The sequence below is a fragment of the Dermacentor variabilis genome, unplaced genomic scaffold, assembly GCF_050947875.1.
Source record: "Dermacentor variabilis isolate Ectoservices unplaced genomic scaffold, ASM5094787v1 scaffold_12, whole genome shotgun sequence".
Lineage (NCBI taxonomy): Eukaryota > Metazoa > Arthropoda > Arachnida > Ixodida > Ixodidae > Dermacentor > Dermacentor variabilis.
Window position 1 is genome coordinate 26947556 of NW_027460280.1, and position 20471 is coordinate 26968026.

Below are 20471 nucleotides of genomic sequence, written 5' to 3' on the forward strand. Positions count from 1 at the left end.
TATTGCTAGTGAAACTCCCAGACATGCACGCAGGCTGCGTGCTTGTAGCAGCTGAAGCTTGTGGAGCGAAGTCTGCGATATGTTGTGAATAACTGGCGCAGAATAGGTGACATTTTGGCGGATGAGGACACGATGGACGTGGCGTAATGACGCCTATGTCCCACCGCACTTCCTGCCTGCGATTCGATAAAGAACATTTATGGTGGCGTTGATTTGTCCTTCAAGAGTAGATACGTGTTGGGTCCATCTTAGCTGGTAATCTAGAGTCTCACCAAAGAAACGATACTTGCGTACGACTTCAATGCCTCTGGCCGTCCACGAAGAGTTTCAAGTTCTGCACTTTTCTTGTGAACGGCAGAACCATTGACTTGGTGGGAGAAATCTGCATAACTCGCTCCTTGAGGTAATCGCTTACTGCATTTAATCCTTGCTGGAGACGGTGCTTGACGACCTCAAGAGATGTGTGCCATGTCCATATGCATATATGATCGGCGTACATAGATACGCCCAAGGCATTAGGCAGCCCCACTGGAAGGCCTGCCAGTCCGGCGTTGAAAAGAAGCTTAAAACGCTTCGTTACACACTTATATTACGCACTTTGTATGTATCGCTTTCACCATCATTAGTTGTAAATGTGTATTTGTCTGTCCCGCGAAATGTCTCACGATCCTTGCAAACAGGCAAGTGCCTGACCCAGTCGGATGTTTTCCTAATATCTATGAAAACAGCGACAGCGATGTTGCCACAGTTAATCTCGTTTTCCACAAGCGTCTGTAGGTCAAGAATGCAGTCCATAGTGCAATGGGGCGTTCGAAGGCCAGCGATTAGTTATGTAAGGCTAATACTAGACTCAATACACCACTGCAACCTAATGTCAATCACTTATTGGGATAGGAATTATATGGACACTCCAGGCGCATTTCCGTCTCCGTGATGTTCTGTATAAAGTCCCAGTGCGGTAGCATTGCTGCCACGCGCCGTACGCTGTGGGGGCGAGTGAAGGCGCGCGAGCCGAAGACGGTGGCCGAGCGCGGGCCCTGTCCCGAAAGCTATCTGCGGATGGTCCACAGTCTGGGCGCACCGAAAGCTGATGGCGTTGTGCGGGCTCTGTTCTTGCCGCTCGGTACGCGTTGAAACGAGAGGCAGTTGCTGTGGCCGTTCATCCTCGCGCCAGTGTGTTGAGAGCGAGTATCCGCAGTCATCGAATGAGGTGTGTTCATGTTTGCTTGTGCGCGCGTGACATTATGCTTGTCGATTTAACTAGCACGTAAGCGAATGTTTTACAAGTTTATATGGCCGATGAAATAACTATCCTTACTTCGTATAGCTGTCTCACAATTTGATATTGCAATGGATATGCTCCGCTTTTCCCTCGAAACTGCGACTTGTTTCCATAACTTTGGATGCTGGTGAGACTGACTGGACGATACGAGCCCAGGGACACGGGGGATTTACCTGGATTTAATAGTGGAACGACGCTTGCGATCTTCCAACGAAAGCGAACGTATGCGTCCATCCACATGGGATTGTATATGTTTTGAAGGACTGGCATATCCGTGGGGCCGAGATTTTTCAAAACGCAGTACGATATATTGTCTGAGCCAGTAACTGTTCTCGCGCGGGCTTGCCATGAAGCGGTACGAGATTCTAGTAGAGAATACGTATTGTCTAGTTGAAAATGAGACAGCTCACAAGCATCTTGGAGTTCTTTCTTTAGTGAAGTAGTTAGCGTATTTAGACGCGGGCCAGGTTGTGCGATTTCCATCAGGATTGCACAAAATTTATAGGCAACGTCGCGTTCAGATAATTCAAGAACTCTGACCAGGGCTCTGAAATGACTGCGTTGGGATAGCGGATGAATTGCAGCATTAATTAATTGCCAGATTTTCGGGAGCGTAGTAAATGGTGTGAGTGAGGTGCAGAAATTCCGCCAATGTTATTGGCCCAATTTTCGCATGTGTCGGTTAGACATGTCGTGTGTCGCCTGGCTCTCTCTGTAATCTTCCAGCCTTCTAGTGCGATGACAGCGGCGTTCTGGTCGTGGTCTAATTGCTCGATGGCGCTGCTATTCCGCATCTACACTGGAACGACATGCCGGGGTGACGGTATATTGTATAGCGTGGGAGTAGCTTTTAGAAATAGACGACAAAATGCTTCCCCAAACAGTGTTATGGGAGTTAAAATATTCACAAATGAGCATTGGTCCCTGTGCTTTTTCGAAAAATCGGATGAAGGATGATTCAGTGATGAGTGTAGCTGGCTGTAAATAGACATAAGTTATTGTCACGACGAGTTTGCTGAATTGAATTTTGCAGCCCACGAATTCTGCCAAGTCCGAGTCCGAGCTGCATATGAGACAAGAATGGATGTCACGTCGGACGCATAACATTTTTCTACTTGTGCTTGGACTTCTTGTTGGCGTGTAGGCTACATAATTAGAAATTCGGAAATAGGAGCCCACGACAGGTTACTTCCGGCACCAAAGGGGGAAGTTGTATTTATAAAAACAAGTGCTTGCTGTTTTACTTGTGATAGACATGACTTCGGTCTTCGCAGCATTCAAGGTGAGGTTAATTGCACCATTTAGAAAAAGAAAACCGGTCAGACTGCAGCATACCACCGTCATCAATAGTGTGAACTTTCTTTAAGATATTTATGTTATCGGCATATAGAAGGAAAGAAGAATTCGAATAGGGGAAAGAATGTCATTGGTAGTAGTAGTAGTAGTAGTAGTAGTAGTAGTAGTAGTAGTAATAATAATGATAATAACTTTATTTCTATCGTAACACGATGTGGGAGGAGGCAAGAAGACGAAGGCTTACAAAGAATAAGCTATACTAGCTCCCCGAATAGAAATACATTTTTCTTGTAGAGATATTAAATGGCATAATGAAAAGGACGTCTCGTGCGTAGCAGAAATTAAACAAGCATGAAAAATACACGGAAAACGCAATAAGGCGTAAATAACAAAAATGTTGAAATATTCACAGTGGTGCCATAAAAAAAAAGGCATGTACTAAGTTGTTTTTCATTTGCTACTCGTGCGCTGCTCATTTGTAGCACAAAAAACTGAAATACTTCCGGGAGATTTCGTTTCATAGTTTCAGTTTTATTCATCATTTGGCGGCTTTGTGTGTAGTTGCTGCTCTTTTTATATCAGATAAGTTAGTGAAAAACATTGTGTTGTTTTTTATTTCGTGCTTGCATGATTAAACTAAGCAATATGATTATCAACTGCCATTATAATATACTTGACAAAATGTGGAGCTGGCGGATAATCATACGAAACATTGCCAATGCTTCTGAGTACTTTTTTTTCAGTACTACATGAAGCTTATTTAAATTTGTGGAATTAGTATATCCCCAGATCCCGCGCGTTGTTTAACAATATATCCTTATCAATTGATACCGTCTTCTTTTCCTGACGAAAAAGTATAGCTTTCGTTTTCTGTGTATTTATTATCTGGGCGTTACTAAAAGGGGGGGGGTCCTTTGTTAATGCAACGTTCGGTTTATCAATGAACTGCGATAGTGGCAAATAATAACGCAGTGTGATCCAGTAAGACCACAATGTTTAATTTCCTATCCATGTTTACAATACTATTCAAGTATGTGTTGAATAAAATATGACGTAAGATACTTCCCTGTGGGGCACCAAATGAAATTGGTCGTACCTCTGACACGTTGTCATTTGATTGCACCTACTGACGTTTGAAGCCTAAGAACAATTTTAAAAGTAAAATTTTAAAAGTTTATAAAACACATTGACACTAGCAGCCAGCTTGTCACCAACTAGCAGAAAAAGGACATGACATCACACTTCAGTGCTTCCCAGGCCCCTGCCGCATCATGGGCAACGCGCATGCCGATGAAGCTGCTAGGAGGACTCACACAAATTCTCGCAAGGAACTCACCCCGCTATCAAGAGCTGATTTAGTAAGAAAGGTTAGCATACTCGCGCGTGATGACACACGATCCATGTGAAACACGCCAGGTTTCCGGCATACTCAACTGCTCCGCCTGGACCTATCCCTCCGACTACGCATTCCATCTGGACTTTCATGAGTGTGCGTGCGTGCGTGCGTGTGCGCGTGTGCGAGTGTGTGCGCGTGTGTGTGCGCGCGCGTGTGTGTGTGTGTGTGTGTGTGTGTGTGTGTGTGTGTGTGTGTGTGTGTGTGTGTGTGTGTGTGTGTGTGTGTGTGTGTGTGTGTGTGTGTGTGTGTGTGTGTGTGTGTGTGTGTGTGTGTGTGTGTGTGTGTTCATGCGTGTCTGTGTGTTACAGAGCTTGTATATTTTTTAGAGTGTGAGAACCCTTTTTGCCGAAGTAATGGCAAAACTAGCTCAACAGTGTGTGCCCGAATAGCGTTTTAACTTCCGAGCGGCGCAGCAAGCAAGCAGGTCAACAAACCCACGGCAGCCGAGCAGGGTGACCAGAGAGAAGCGACCAATTGCTGTGCCATGCTTTCCAAGAGCGTGAAGGGCATGTTGTGTAATTATCTATGTGAAGAAAAGCTTAGCATTTTGTCGAAGTACACACCAAGATCTTTCATTTCATTGACTAAGGAGTGGAGCATCACGTAGGGTGTATCAAAATTTCATGCGGTGCATTTTCTGCATATAACTTAATGCATAGTGTTGGAAGCATTTAAGAGTACTTATTGTTTGTGCACCAGTTTGAGAGTGAAAAAATGTCTTTTTGGAAGTCGATGCAGTGGTGAACACTGTTGACAGTCTGAAATAGTTTTAAGTTTTAAGAACACATCTGACGCACTGAAGAGGATAGATATAGGTCGGCAGTTAGTAACTGCACATCTAGCACCTGATTTGTGCATGGGCAATGTTCATGCTACCTTCCGAGTCCTAGAAAAGGCACTAGACTTGAGGGAACTATTGAAGATGCTTGTGAGAACGGGGAACAAGTATGCTTCCATACGTCTTAACCCTTTCAGACACCAGTTTATCCCATTGATTAAAAAGTTGCTTTCACCACATCTCTTGCATCCTCAGAATCGTAGAAAGTGTACAGCTGCAGCAAATATTAAGAATTTTCAATTGTTTAGCGGGTTTTGTCAAGTTTACAAAATTTCCACTCCATGCGAAAACTCACTACAGGAACACAAAATGTGAGAACATGTACTATTTCGTGTTTTGAAAAGCTTGAAAAGCACTTATCCAGCCACTTGAAAATTATGCCTGGTGCACGACATTGTAAACAACAATGAAAGAAGTGAACCCGCTACATACAACATACTGACACAGAGTAAAAACACCCAGCCGTCTACCTTCCCACTCATTTTGTTAAAACATTCTGCACGTTATTCAAAATTGCAACACAGTTCCAATAATAAGTGTTTCAAGATGTATGAAACACATTTTAAATACCATTACTTTCATCAGTGCTTTTGCTATTGATGCACTCTCCTGCTGTGCACAATTGTGTAGACAGCGTCTCAAAGGGTTAATCTCTGTGGAGGAAATATCATCAACACCACAAAAAAGGGAAAGTTTAAGGCAAAGTTTAAGGCACTTCATATACTTGGAAACAAGGTTTTCATTGACTGATAGCATACACTGTGCCAGACTGAGAAGGAAGGTTACTTGAAGCATATTTCACACCATATAGCAAACAGAAATGTTCTGCAAAGGCATCAGCAGTGTTCGAGACAACACCACTACTTTCATGAAGAAGACGTACATCTTTGGCACTCTTTTTAGAAGAGAGAGCCCACAAAGCTCCAGAAATAGTTTGAATTATGTGTCACGCTGGCTTCAACACAATCAATGTGGTCGTAGTGATGATTCTAATAATAATAATAATAATAATAATAATAATAATAATAATAATAATAATAATAATAATAATAATAATAATAATAATAATAATCTTAGTGGTAACTTCGCACACTAGACTAAAAAGAAGGCTGATGCCTGTATGTTAGAGCATCTGATAACCAGCCATTTAGAGCAGGTATTTGCAGGATGCAGAAGGCACTTCCTTCCCCTCCACGTGCACACACACTTGCCCAATAACACAGCACGGCACACACGCACACATTTGACAGGTGCACAACACACGGAGAATCCAAATCGCCAGGGGGGTGGAGAGAAAGCTCTGCATGCCAGATATAATCATGGAATTGTGGTGTCGGGCCACAACTGTGCCCAGGCTGTGCTCAGGGCTCAGGCTGTGCTGACCACTTGTTCAGACGAACTGAAGAAAGATTAGTGCTGTCCAGAGAGTCGTCAAGCACCCTGCAGTATAGACTAGTGCAATGTTGCGCTGGTATTGCAGTGTGTGCTACTTGAGGGGTTTGAGGCAATCCTCGAAGGCTGGCATGAGCTTGTGACAACCAAGAAGACGGGAGTAAAGGGTGCGTATTGTCCGGCGCTGAACAAGCGTAAGTTTGTTAGCGTCGGGAGTTTGGTACGGGAACTATACTGATGAGCAGTACTCAAGTCGTGACAGAATGATAGAAGTGTAGAGTGCTCGGAAAACCTTAGGTCATCAGGGAAGGGAGACACGGGACACAAACCCAAGAATGGGCCGGTGCTTACGTACAGTGCTGGTGACATATGCGGAAAAGTTGAGAGAAGAGCTAAATGTTACACCCAGAATGGGAAGGGCCCGAGCAGTCTTTATAGAGGTGCCTCCAAAGAAGAAGGTTGGGCGTGCAACAGTTTCGTTGTGGCTGATACGCATGGCAGCACTTTTTACGGTGCCACTACAAAGTTTGATATTGTAGGCCCAGTCGTTCACCTTTACGCAATGTATTTATTGTAAGCACATATGCTGTGCATCGGCATATTGTTGTTGTGGAAGTGTTAACTTGTTAATCAAACACATTCTGCGCAGATGCATTAGTAACTTGGTTTTGAGTAGATCTTTGTCCTGACTACAATTTATAGTATCGCAGCAAGAAACATTTTAGTAGAAGCTGAAGGGATTCCAGCAGTTTAAGCATACCGACTGCACAAAACACTGATGACACCTTCTCACCTTCCCCACAATGCACTCACACCATCTACACTTTCCATAAGCAAAATTGAGATAAAAATCAATTACAGTTTCATTGACTCAGTACTTGCTGCTTCTGAAGCGGGCATCGAAGCAATCGTGGTATACTCTGCTACATGCATAGGTCTTGCATGATGCAGGTCCTGCTATGCACTGCACACAGGGCACACGTTGCAAACAGATTTCTTTTTGCACTGCTCAACCATAATCACACACTGGCTCAAGCATGACTGCGTTGTCACGTATGCTTCAGTGCGTCAGTGCTCTTGATTGCTACACGAGCGATTTATCCCCAACTAGCCCAAAAGACGGACGCACTTGAAAGAAGTGAGTGAATGAGTACAGTGAACTTGTACTGAACTGGATTCACATGCCGAATAGAAGAGCGCGGTGTCAGCTGAAACAGGCGGCACGGCTGATTATGTAAGTACTTCCAATAGTTCGGCTACTAGTGTATTTCGCTTTCGGAAGTTATCTTTACCACTGGAAACAGCGCAGAGCTTGCCCGTTAAACTTGAGTCAACCGACACCACACGAAACACGCCGCGGTTGACCAACCCAACTTCCACACGGTTCATCACACGGTGTGAAAGTCAACAGGTGCTGCGGCTGCGATCTTCTGGCGAACGATACGGACGTTGGCGGCTGATGCGCAGAGCGAAAGTCCTCGAACGAAGACGTAGCAGCCGTATTTCGAAGACGGATCAACTGGTGTGCGATGCGACGACTTTTTGCTTCTTCGATGCGTCGACATTCATTAATGACGTCGGCTAGGGTAGAAAAAATCTTATGCACGAAAAGATGACAAGCGTATTCTGCTAGCCCTTCCGTACGTCGTTCACTTTGTCTTCTTCTGACATGCTCTCGTCAACCTTGCGGCAAAGGGCGAGAACTTCCTGGATGTATGTCACATGATTCGGTCGACGCCTCTACGCGGGACCCAAGTTCCCTTTGCGCAGCTCGCTGACGGCTAACAGGTTTCCCGAACAACTCGTGGAGCTTTTGCTTAGATTGCTCCCAGCTCGTCATTTCTTCCTTGTGGTTTCGAAACCAGAGCCATGGATGGCATTCCTTTCAGGTAAAAAATTATGAGAGCCATAACAATACTTTTGTACCACCTGTTGTGGGCGCTGATGTTCTTGTACATAGTTGTACGGTGCTCTTGTAGCCGCTCATCGACATCAAGATTGTACGTCCCGGAAAACGTTCCTGGGTTGCGGGACTGCGACGAGATGACTGTTGGCGTTGCAACCCCTTCTAACAATATATGCGCTTATGGCACTTAGTAGGAACATCGGTGGTGCCTTAAAGCAGTGTTTTGGTCAGGGATCGGCGGTGAAGTCACATTTCACTTCAGGAGCAAATTGTTTTCCACCCGCCCGGCAGAGGGAAAATGAGGGCTATCTTTTTTAACCTTCACTTCGTGCAGGCTCGTGTAGACGAGTGTAGTGCTGGGCAGAGTTATGACGTCTATGCTGCACTTGGCTCGCTGGGCTGTAGCCAATCACAGCACACTGCGCGTCGTCTTCTGCATCAGCAGACGAAAAGCACCTGACTTCGCACTTACCGGCTGCATATATCAGTGTTAGCGGCGACAACACCTGAGGGAGCGTCGCATCGAGCTTTACTCGCAGCCGCTTGCCATCGCCCCTTGCAGGAGTAGGGATTGCCGTCACACACGCTGGTATCGGGGACTCAGGACGACGCGGGCGACCGTAGCATTACCTGCATAACGCTACCCTGAAACTAAGCTCCAGTGTACGATTTTTCTTTTGTCATCAAATCTAAGCAAACTGCAGCTAAATACATGGCGAATGCGCAGTGCACGAAGTCAGCGCGCGGTCTGAAACAGCCTGCACCATCCATGAGTAAGATCATTTTACCTTGGGAGATTAGCTCACCTCCCTCTGTGACACATGGTCTCGGAAGCACTTCGCTATCGTCTTTGCAGCGACTATTTACTATCGTTGCTATATCACTAATATTGTTTGACGTCCGCTGCCTGCATTCATCGAAAGCGCAGTGTAGAAAGTGTAGTCTTCATGCTACACTTCAGCTATAAAGAATGACACCGTGTAGGTAGGCGGAGCTAAACTATCTTACGCCAAGTAAAAAATGGCGACTTCCTACACTAACTACACCCTTGACGCCAGTGTAGATAAAAACGTAGCCCTATTGACTTCAAGAAGCACGAAATTTAAACCGTAAGGGCGATTTATTAGAGCTGGCGTTGGAACTGTAATTGCACAGCAAGTTGGATTCACTCTGCACGCAGTAGCGTCTTGAGAGGCAGCAGGGAGGGAGAGGGATGGAGAGGGAGTGTATATGCGTGTGCACGTCTTGAGTGTGCATGCGCGTGTACTTGAGTTTATGTGTTCGCCCGTGCTTGTGTCTTCGTATTTTAGTCTGCGTGCGCACGAGCGCGTTTATGCGTCTGCGAGCATACGCGCGTTTGTGTATGAGTGCAATTCCGTGTGCGTGCGTGCGTGCGTGCGCACATTTTTCTTCGTGTGTGCATGCGTGGTCGCGTGTAAATCAGCATAGAGGCAAACGTGCCTGTTATCTGTGCGTCTGTATGCTTGAGAGAGAGAGAGAGTGGTGAATACCTGTTTGTGTGTATAGGTGTGTTTGAGAAGCTAGCATATCCTTACTTGCACCTACTCTCGGATGCAAATGAAATGTCGACGTTCAAATTATGGGGGTTTTACGTGGCAAAATCACAATCTGATTATGAGGCACAACGTAGTGGGAGACTCCGGAATAATTTCGACCCCTTGGGCCTCTTTAACTTGCACCTAAGTCTAAGTACACGGCTGTTTTCACATTCCGCCCCCATCGAAACGCGACCTCAATGGCCGGGATTTGATCCCGTGACCTCGTGCTTAGCAGCCCAACACCACAGACACTAAACAAGCATGGCGCGGATATAGAGTTTACTTGAATCTTATTTATATCTACAGAGACAAGAACGAATGACACTGCCTTTATACCATTATCACTTTCTGAAAGCGAAACCGACGCAAAAAGAAAAAAATATTAGGAGCCATTCCACTCTGTGAAGATGGATGACCAGCTAAGCTGTAGCCCATCACACAGGATTAGACAAGGGGTCTTGTATTTATTTTCACCATTTGGTAATGGTAGTGACGATAGCCAATTGTTACTACTGTGATATTTATACGGGTTGGTCCGGTTACAACCTTAGACAGAATCTTGGCCAAAGTAGAATCTATGCAAACCGTGGTTACTTAATTGAGTTACTTCGCCTGGTCTAGCACTGCAAACAAAATTCTTCTTGCACAAGCTCAGTGAACCATTTCTTTTCTGGTTTTGAAATGCCCACAGTGAAGTCTCCAGTGGTGATCACAAGGGTAGTGTCATCGCGGCTAACCAATGCAAAGTGCGTGGTCATGAGGTTCACAATACAACACTTGGGTGTGCCTGAATATACATGTATAGACAGTGGATATAATAATTCCGTCTTTCTTTTGTATGGCACAAACAAGCCCACAGTTGGTGCCCCTCTCCTCTTACGAGTCAAGGTTGTATGGTAGTATACATACATTCCCTCTTGTGCATATATGGCAATGGCTCCTGCGCGCGAGGCCATGTGCGGATCACAAACGATTCCAGCGTATCCATCGACGGGAAACAATGCATCTTTATTATTATTATTATTATTATTATTATTATTATTATTATTATTATTATTACTATTATTATTATTTTGGCGGAGCACTTGAAGCCTGCTTCACCTCCGCCGCATGACAGCCCGATAATCCGCAACATCCGGGATCGGCCCGCATTTTTGCTCCCTGACAAGACAAATGCATTTCGGGGCAGAGGTACACTGCTTCGCTGTGAAAGCGCTTGTGCAGCCAGTATTGCTGCACTGTATTTTGTTTCGACGGCACCATCACCATCGGCGTGGTTCCGCGACGAGCTGCTAGCGGTTCGCGTTCGTTATCTTCCTTGCCTCTTGACGGTGATGACGCGCTAAATCTGCACAATCACTGCGTCGTGCATCCCTTCTTCGACCAAGCAAGCTTTCGGCGGCACACGTTCGCTGTTGTATTGACATTAAAGCTTTAAACTGCTTGATTTCGAAAAAAAAACAAATGTAAAAAAATGAATTATGGGATTTAACGTGTCAAAACCACTATCTGATTATGAGGCACGACGTAGCTGAGAACTTCGGAAATTTCGACCACCTGGTGCTCTTTATGGTGGATCCACACGACGGACGAAATCCGTCTTTTTCGCGACGGACGGCGCATCACGTGACTACGCGTCACGGATTTGTGCCGTCCGCGCGTCGTCCGCGAACCCCACAGACGGAAAATGCCGAGCTATTTTTCGCATCCGGATTTTGGGGGTCGAATGCTGCGGATTTAGCCTGGCATGCTCTACAGTTTGGCAACAAGCGCGGCTTTGGGATCTTTCTGAAACAGCTTCATCGCTGCTGACACCATTCGTGTCTGTTCGCGCGCGCGCGACTCGCACAAGAGCGAGTGAAATGAACCTGAGTGACGAGGCAACTTTGTTCTTAGATCTCGTGGAGCAGTTCCCCGCGTTGTGGGACATGACTCTCACCAATTACGCGGACACGAGAGCGTAACAAGACCTCTTTCGATTAAACAAGCACTCGCCATCATCCAATTCGGACAAAACAACAGCCATTGCGGCCAACCGTCGTTTCCTTTCGATCTCCATTTTCATTCAGAGTGAAAAACACGTATGACAAAGTCTTTTTACACTGATGGCGTCATCTAAAGTGAGTAGAAACAAGCAATCATATTAAATTACGGCCACTGAGATCCGCCCAGGCCGCCGCAGCATCTTGGAGGCCATGTTCAGCCAATACAGCCACTCTAAGCCTACACGCCGAGAATCTGAGTATCTCTTTCGGAAACGGTGCCCACTCATCACAAATGCATTGCTGTCGAAGCTTCTGGACACAAATTTAAACCAAATACAAGCCTCAGTTTGAAAGTTACGGGCCACACAGTGGACGAAGACGACTTGACAAGTTCGAGGCGGACGGCAGTCGCTTCGGGCGGTGCCGCCATCTTTATTTTTCTGGCGCGGTCGTCTGCTGAGTCCGTCCGTCGTCTGGATGCGCTTCGCAGCCGGACGGGCGGCGGAATAAGCGTCCGCGGCACAGATTTGCACGGTGCCGTCCGTCGTGTAGATACACCATTAACGTGCACCTAAATCTAAGCACACGGGTGTTTTCGCATTTCACCCCCATCGAAATGTGGCCGCCGCGGCCGGGATTCGATGCCGCGACCTCGTGCTCAGCAGCCCAACACCATAGCCACAGAGCAACCACCGCTGGTAAAAGCAAATGTACATTGAAAGCGGAATGGCCGCAAGGAACGTACTCACGGAGCGATGCCATTGATCATATTATCACAAACGACTGGGCTTGGTCAGGTCGCCCTCAAAGATGCTTTTCAGCGCCAGTTATGCTTTCAGAGTTCATCTGCAAAACATTTGTGCAAAACAGAAGCATGTTTAATTATTATTCGCTCAGCTAGATAATCTCGAGGACTGGCTCCAAGCTACTCATGTCCGTTAGACGCCTAAGATCAATTATTAACAATTTAATTATCCTACCTTCGTTTATTACGCAAGCAACTGCTCAACTTGCTTTGTATCTAGAAGCTACTAATTTCAACACTCGAATGATAACAATAATGTCAGCAAGATTTCCATTGCTCTATTAAAGTTTGGCGCCATTAAGAAATAACTGCCTGAATATTCATGGTGCAGTACGTTTCTGATTAAGCAGGTGCGATTGCTTCGACGGGTTTTCTGGCGCAATTCAAGTTCATCAACTTAAGCACATGCGCCCAACAGTACACTTCTCTTTTGCGACGGACTCTCCTACGTTATACAAGAAGCACTTCAGCGCTATGGTATATCGCACAAGGTGTGCGAGAACATTCCCTTACAAAAATGAATTTAGACTGTCTATAAAAAGTCTATAGACTTTTTATAGACGACCTTGCCTTTCTATAGATTTGGACTTTTGTTGATACAAAGTCTATAGACTGTCTATAGACGAAAGTCGATAAAGTTTCTATTTCTTTGTGTCTATTCGCAGTCTATAGACGGTCTATAGAAAAAAGTCGATATGGTGTTTGTTTCTTTTTTGTCTACTTCCCCTCTGTAGACTACCTATACACGAAAGTCGATACAGGCTCTATTTATTTTTCTCTATTATTTATCTATAGACTTTCTATAGACGAAAGTCGATCAGATTTCTATTTCTTTTTGTCTATTCGCAGTCTATAGACGGTCTACAGAAAAAAGTCGATATGGTGTTTGCTTCTTTTTTGTCTACTTCCCACAACCGACACCTATAGACGGAAGTCGATACAGCCTCTATTTATTTTTCTCTGTTATTTGTATAGAGACTTTCTATAGACGAAAGTCAATAAGATTTCTATTTCTTTTTGTCTGTATGCAGTCTATAGATGGTCTATAGAAAAAAGTCGATAAGATGTTTGCTTCTTTTTTCTCTACTTGCCCTCTGTAGACTACCTATGGACAAAAGTCGATACAGCCTCTATTTATTTTTCTGTGTTATTTGTCTATAGACTTTCTATAGACGAAAGTCGATAATATTTCTATTTCTTTTTGCCTATTCGCAGTCTGTAGACGGTCCATAGAAAAAAGTCGATACAGTCTATTTATTGTTATTCATTCTTCATCTTTAGACTCTATATAGACGAGAGTCGATAACATTGTATATTTCTTGTCTATTCCCACTCTACCTAGTTCTCCACAAACACGCACCTGCACACATTCACGTAACCGCACCCCCATATATATATATATATATATATATCTTGGGACGCAGCAGTTATAACAGTGTTTATTCCGCGTCAAAGATGCGGCGAACCGACCACGCCCACAGCACGGATCACACTCGAGAGCCAGCCCCACAAGATGATGAAGAAGAACCCCATATGAACCCCACATGATGATGCTCATGTACAGATGATAAAGAATAGCTTATAAATTCCCACACTATTGTTCCCTCGCGCGAGAGCGGCCATCCTGGCCGCAATTCAAAGGGGCGGCAAAATCCTCGTGAAAGGCTTCATACGGGAAACGTGGACAATCTCAGCGGCGCGGCAGCGGCGGTCATTCGGAACAATAACCGGTACCACGCGATAGTTAACCGGAGAAGTCTGCTCCAAGACTTTGTAGGGGCCGATGAACCGAAGCTGAAACTTGTCACACAAGCCAGGAGTACGAACTGGTGTCCGGAGTAGCACTTCCTCGCCAGGGCGGAAGCACACGACGCGATGAGAGGCGTCGTAATGCTGCTTGCGGTCCTGTTGCCGGGCTTTGGTGTTGATGCGGGCGAGCTGGCGACAACGCAGAATGCGGGACACATATTCTTCACAGGAGGATGGACATTGATGGACAGTTGGCGCGAAGAAAGAGACGTCAAGACAGGAAGAGGGCGAACGATCATAGACAAGGTAGAATGGCGAGTAACCGGTCGTGCGTTGAACGGCGGTATTATATGCAAAAGTCACGAATGGCAAAATTGCGTCCCAGTTTCTGTGATCCGATTCGGTGTACATGGCTAGCATGTCTGACAGCGTGTGATATAATCGCTCTGTGAGGCCGTTGGTTTGCGGATGGTAACTGGAGGTAGTCTTGTGGGTGGTTCCGGAGGCTCTGAGTGCTTGGTCTAGTAGTTGCGAGAGGAATGCTTTTCCACGGTTGCGCAGGAGGACGCGAGAAGCACCGTGACGCAGTATTAAGGATTGAAGTATGAATGCAGCAACTTCCGAGGCTGAGGCAGAACTCACACGAGTTGTTTCGGCGTAGCGTGTCAAGTGATCAACGGCTGTCACAATCCATCGTTTACCGGTGAGATTCACAGGAAGAGGACCATACAGGTCAATGCCAACGACCTCAAATGGTTGCGATGGACAAGGAAACGATTGCAGGTGTCCGCTTGGAGCTGATGTAGGGAGCTTTCGACGCTGACATAGGGCACAGGAAGCGACATACCTCGCTACACTGGCGGACAATCCAGGCCAGTAGAAGCGACCTTTGATGCGGTCATAGGTTTTCTGGAAACCAAGGCGACCAGCAGTCATGTCGTCGTGAGAAGCCTGCAGGACATGAGCACGTAGAGAGCGTGGCAGGACAGGAACCCAGCGTTGACCGTCAGGGTGATAGACATGACGGTACAGGACGCGGTTGTCAATCTTAAATTGCGTCAGCTGTCGACGGAGGCGGGCGTTAGGCGGGCGCGAAGCTCCTTGAAGGTGGTCTATGATGCGCCGACAGTAAGAGTCGGCAAGCTGATGAGATTGGAAGGATTTGTTGTGTGGAGGCATCTCGTCGACAGTGGCCAACAAGAAAGCATGTGAGGAGGGATCGTGCGAAAGCTTGTCACGGATGGTAGTTCGAGGTCCATTGCATGGTGTTGTAGGAAGCGGACAGCGAGAAAGCGAGTCGGCACGTTGGTGTTTTTTCCGCACTCGTAGGTAATAGTAAAGACGTATCCTTGCAGACGAAGAATCCACCGACCAAGTCGTCCTGACAAGTTCTTCAGCGTTGAAGGCCAGCATAATGCATGATGGTCTGTAACGATCGTAAAATGGCGGCCGTGAAGATAAGGTCGAAACTTCTGCACAGACCAAATGATAACTAGGCATTCCTGCTCCGTGATGGTGTAATTCTTTTCGGCGTTTGTCAGAACGCGACTTGCGTATGCGACGACCCTCTCACCTAAAGTGTCGTCTCGCTGTAGGAGAATGCCACCAATGCCGTGACCACTAGCATCCGTATGCAGGAGGGTAGGAGCAGCTTCATCAAAATGGCGTAATACAGGTTCAGATGTGAGAGCGCGCTTCAGATGGGCGAACGCAGATTCACATTCGGGAGACCACACAAAGGGAACATTAGAACCCTGTAATTTGTGCAGAGGTGACGCTATTGAGGCGAAGCCTCGTATGAATCGGCGAAAATAGGAAGCGAGGCTTAAGAAACTACGCAAATCTTTGGTGTTTTCGGGGTGAGGGAAGTGCTGGAACTGCCGAAACCTTGTCAGGATCAGGACGAATGCCATCTTTGCTCACAATGTGACCTAGTACTTTGATCGTCTTGCTTGCAAAATGGCATTTCTTGGTGTTTAGCTGAAGTCCAGCGTTGGCAAGGCACGTGAGAACTTCATCCAGACGTTGCAGGTGCTGAGAGTAGGTTGACGAGAAAACAACAATATCGTCCAGGTAGCCCAAGCAAGTCTTCCACTTCAGGCCGCTAAGAACGGTGTCAATCATGCGCTCGAACGTTGCGGGCGCGTTGCAGAGGCCGAATGGCATGACATTAAACTCGGAGAGCCCATCTGGTGTTGAAAACGCTGTTTTCTCTTTATCGTCCTCATGCATAGGTATCTGCCAGTAGCCGGAACGCAGATCGATGCTGCAGAAGTATTCGGCACCCTGTAGGGAATCCAAGGCATCGTCTATTCGCGGCATAGGGTATACATCCTTACGCGTGATCTTGTTAAGGGCTCGGTAGTCGACACAAAATCGAACAGAGCCGTCTTTTTTTCGAACCAAAACAAAGGGGGAAAACCAAGGGCTAGCAGAGGGGCGTATTATGTTCTGTTGAAACATGTCGGTGACGTTCTCGTCAATGACTTTCCTCTCGGCTACCGATACGCGATGTGGTCTACGGCGCACGATGGATGTACCATCTGTCTCTATCCGATGCGTCGTAATCGAAGTCTTTCCCAACGAAGCTGAATGTGCGTCAAACAAAGCTTCATGTTTTTGGACCAAAGCAAGCAATTGTTGTGACTGCGACGGTGTCAGGTCGGAGCTGATGGCCGCTGCAAGAGCTGAAGGAGATGCGGCCCGTCCGGTACAAGGAACTTCAGAGGAAGCTGGTTTAACGAAAACAACCGATATAGACTCCGATTCAGCGGCGCAAGCCAATGTAGTGCCTTTAGGGATGAGAATCTTTTGTGATGTGGGGTTTGTAGCGTAGAGAAGTGCAGAGTCATGATCAAACCGAACCAGCCCTGATGCAAAGGCTATCCCTCTTGCAAGACAGTGTGCAGATGGTAATACGAGCATGTCGCCGCAGTCAATGACGTCAGACGTGATGGTAACGATGCTTTGATGGCGATGAGGTAGCGCGGTATCTCCTGCAGCAAGCAAGTGAAGTGGTGCGTCATCTGCATGAAGTGAATAGGTCGTGTCGGTTATGTGGAGAACGCGTTGCCCGCAGCAGATGGAGGCGGAGGCCGTAGAAAGAAAATCCCATCCCAACATGAGCTGCTGGGCACACGAACTTAGCACTGCAAATTGTACGTAATGCAGAAGTCCATCGATGGAAATACGAGCAGTGCACATGGCGATAGGTCGAATGGCAGCCCCTTGAGCAGCGAGTAGCGCAGGTCCATCATAGGGGGTCGTAACTTTCCGAAGTCGCGAACACAATTCACAGTGAATAACTGAAACACTAGCACCAGTGTCTATCAAAGCTTCTACTTGTACACCTTCTACTACAACCAATATCATATTGCACGGACGCGATGGAGGAATTTCTGTCCTGTCGTTCGATGCAGCTTTTCCTCCAAAAGCTGCATAATTCAGTTTTCCGGACGACGATCGGCGAATGGAGAAGCAGGTCTCAGTGGGGACGTAGAGCGTCGAAGGGGTGACGGCAAGCGGCATCTCGCAGGACGGTACGTCTGAGCAGTCTCGGATGCCACAGTAGGCGATGGAGAGCGTCCGCGCGGTGGACCATAAGGACTGCGTTGGTCATGGAAGCTCCCTAGACGTTGGAAAGTAGCTCCGGGCGAAAAGTCATCCGGTTTGTATACGTCATATCCGAGACGCTCGTCTTGCTGGCGCTTGCGGCAAAAGCGTGCTATGTGGCCACAATAGCCGCAGTAGTAGCAGATGGGACGAGGAGGACGCCACTGCGGATAGCTGGTTTGGGTAGGTGCACTGGTAGTCATGGTTTTGGAGGCATCGGTGGAACGATGACTGGATTGACTGCGGCTACTTGTGCGTACGTTGGTGGGGTCGTTGGGGTTAGAGGGTCCGTGTACGCTGCACCAGCCATGGACGCCAATTACTCTTTGGTAACGTCTCGCAGATTGGTAGCCGGGGCATGAGAAGGCATAGGCCCTGCAGCTAAGCCAAGATACTGTAGCTCTTCTCGAATTGTTGCGCGTATCATTGCCGTAGGGTCGTCGGCGGTAGTGTTTGCAGTGGTGCCTGCTTGCAGCCGTACTGATTCGAGTTCGTCAAGGCGCTGGCAAGTAGCGACGATATCAGCGACGGTGGCGGCATATATATATATATATATATATATATATATATATATATATATATCGATGCTGCAGATCGATACTCTGTTGGCTTCTTATGATATGACTAATAAAAATCGGGCCCCTCGGTTAACCCCCTTTCTTCTCGTTGATATATATATATATATATATATATTGCTGCGCGACCGGCGGCTCCTCCAGTCACATTGCGTGTAATCGCGGGCTTCTTCACGCACGGACAAACACTTCTATGGAGCTTATATTGAGCAACAGAGAGCTGTATAGGGAGTTTCTAATGTTGCTCTACAATTTTATCATTGAGAATATTCATCTAAATAACATTATTAAGAAATTAATTAACACTAATTATCTAATCAGGGGAATGCAAGAAAATAATCTGAGTATCTCCAAGCGATGGCAAACAACATTACCTTGGTTGTCTGCAGCTACGTAGCATTTGCATATGTTAAAGTGTGGCTCAAATTAAGTAAAACATCCCGTATGCTTCTTTGCAATTCTAATTATTATCCACGGTTTCCTATATCACCGCCGATGAAGGGCATAGGGTGGGACGTCACCAAAGGTCATGTTAACTTGTGCGAACAGCCTGTATAGCGATTGTGGTAAGGCGTGAGATGAAGTAGAAAACAGCCGATACTAGAATTGCTTCAGGTTTACATGCCGTCTATAGATGAACAATAGACAAAAATTGTTAATCTGGGCCCAACCCGCGTACGCTGTAACCAAGCGCAGGTACCGGTGGATAATACGGAGCTGCATTTGATATAAGGCACTGAAGTTTTATACTGCTGAGATTGCTGTAGAGCTTATTTGTATACATTAGCATACACATAGTGTATACCTCCGCATTCGTTGACCACATGATATGATCTACGTAGTCGCTCTCGGCAATCCCAAGACAGTCTTCACAGTTGTCATAGCATGACTTTTGAGGCAGTAGAATAAAGAAAGCAAAACGCCGATCCAATTGTGATAATAGATGGTATGAACGCCAACTTTAGCTACAAGCGGATTCCAAACAGGCATCAAGCAAACAGCACAGAGACTCGTAATGTTTGTAGCTGACAACGCGGACTTTGTGAGTGTGCGATGAACCGATGTCGCGCATGTGTTGTGCGCGTTACGTGCCGTCCGATTCTGAGATACTTTAACATTGTCTTCATATCTCGGCTGCATCACTAACATCGCGCGGTTTTTCGTTGACTGATATCCTGCACTAGAAGCTCATCAAAGTTTCTCATTCACTTAAAATATGTGCCAAATTCTCTGAGCCCACCCAGTATTTCGCAGGCGGTACGCCTGCGCGGCCACGCATATGAGTACCTCATTGCCGTACTCATTGCTTTGACCTATCATCGGAGCGGAAAATTAGCACTAACGTACTTGCGGGCATCACATTTGGCGGTACGCTGGAAGATATGCTACAAATGCGTTGTATTACTCATCGTCGCTGGCGATAACGCAAGCGCCTGAAGGGCCCTGTAACGGCTTTTACAAACAGCGCATTCATCCATGTGGGCGTTGCAGTCTCATACGATAGCCCACAGCGTTTGTAATACAACCTGCCAGCGCACTTCCTTCGTTCATGAAAAAAGGATGAAAAATGGAAAAGAAAAGTAACCCGTTCCGGCGCGCATAGCGCGCAGAGCGAGAGAAAGACAGAAAAAAAAATTACCGACGATTATGTTACTTCCTAATGCGAAATTTGAGCGCAGCAAATCAGCTGTTTCACCTTTTCGATAGATTGAGGCAAAGAAATCGAGCAACACATGTATGCGCTATCACAGAATTTTTTTTTTATTTTTCACACGTATTCCTTTAACAAAGACTCCCCTAGGCAAGCTTCTGCTTCGGCGGCACGCACCTCTGGATTCTGACGGCGACGGCGCTGGGCCTCTGCTCTGGCAGCTCGTTTAGCAGCAGCAGCAGCAGCAGCAGACGGAGGACTTCCATCGGTCGTCTCGCTCATGGCTCAGAAAGAACTGGCAGATAATTTCGCAGTGGCGAACGGCAGCGGCAATTTCGGCTCGGGCGGTGCACATATACAGATCCGCCGCCACCGATCTGGCTCTCTGATTGCCACCGCACAGGGGTTGCATTGGAGGAGGAGCG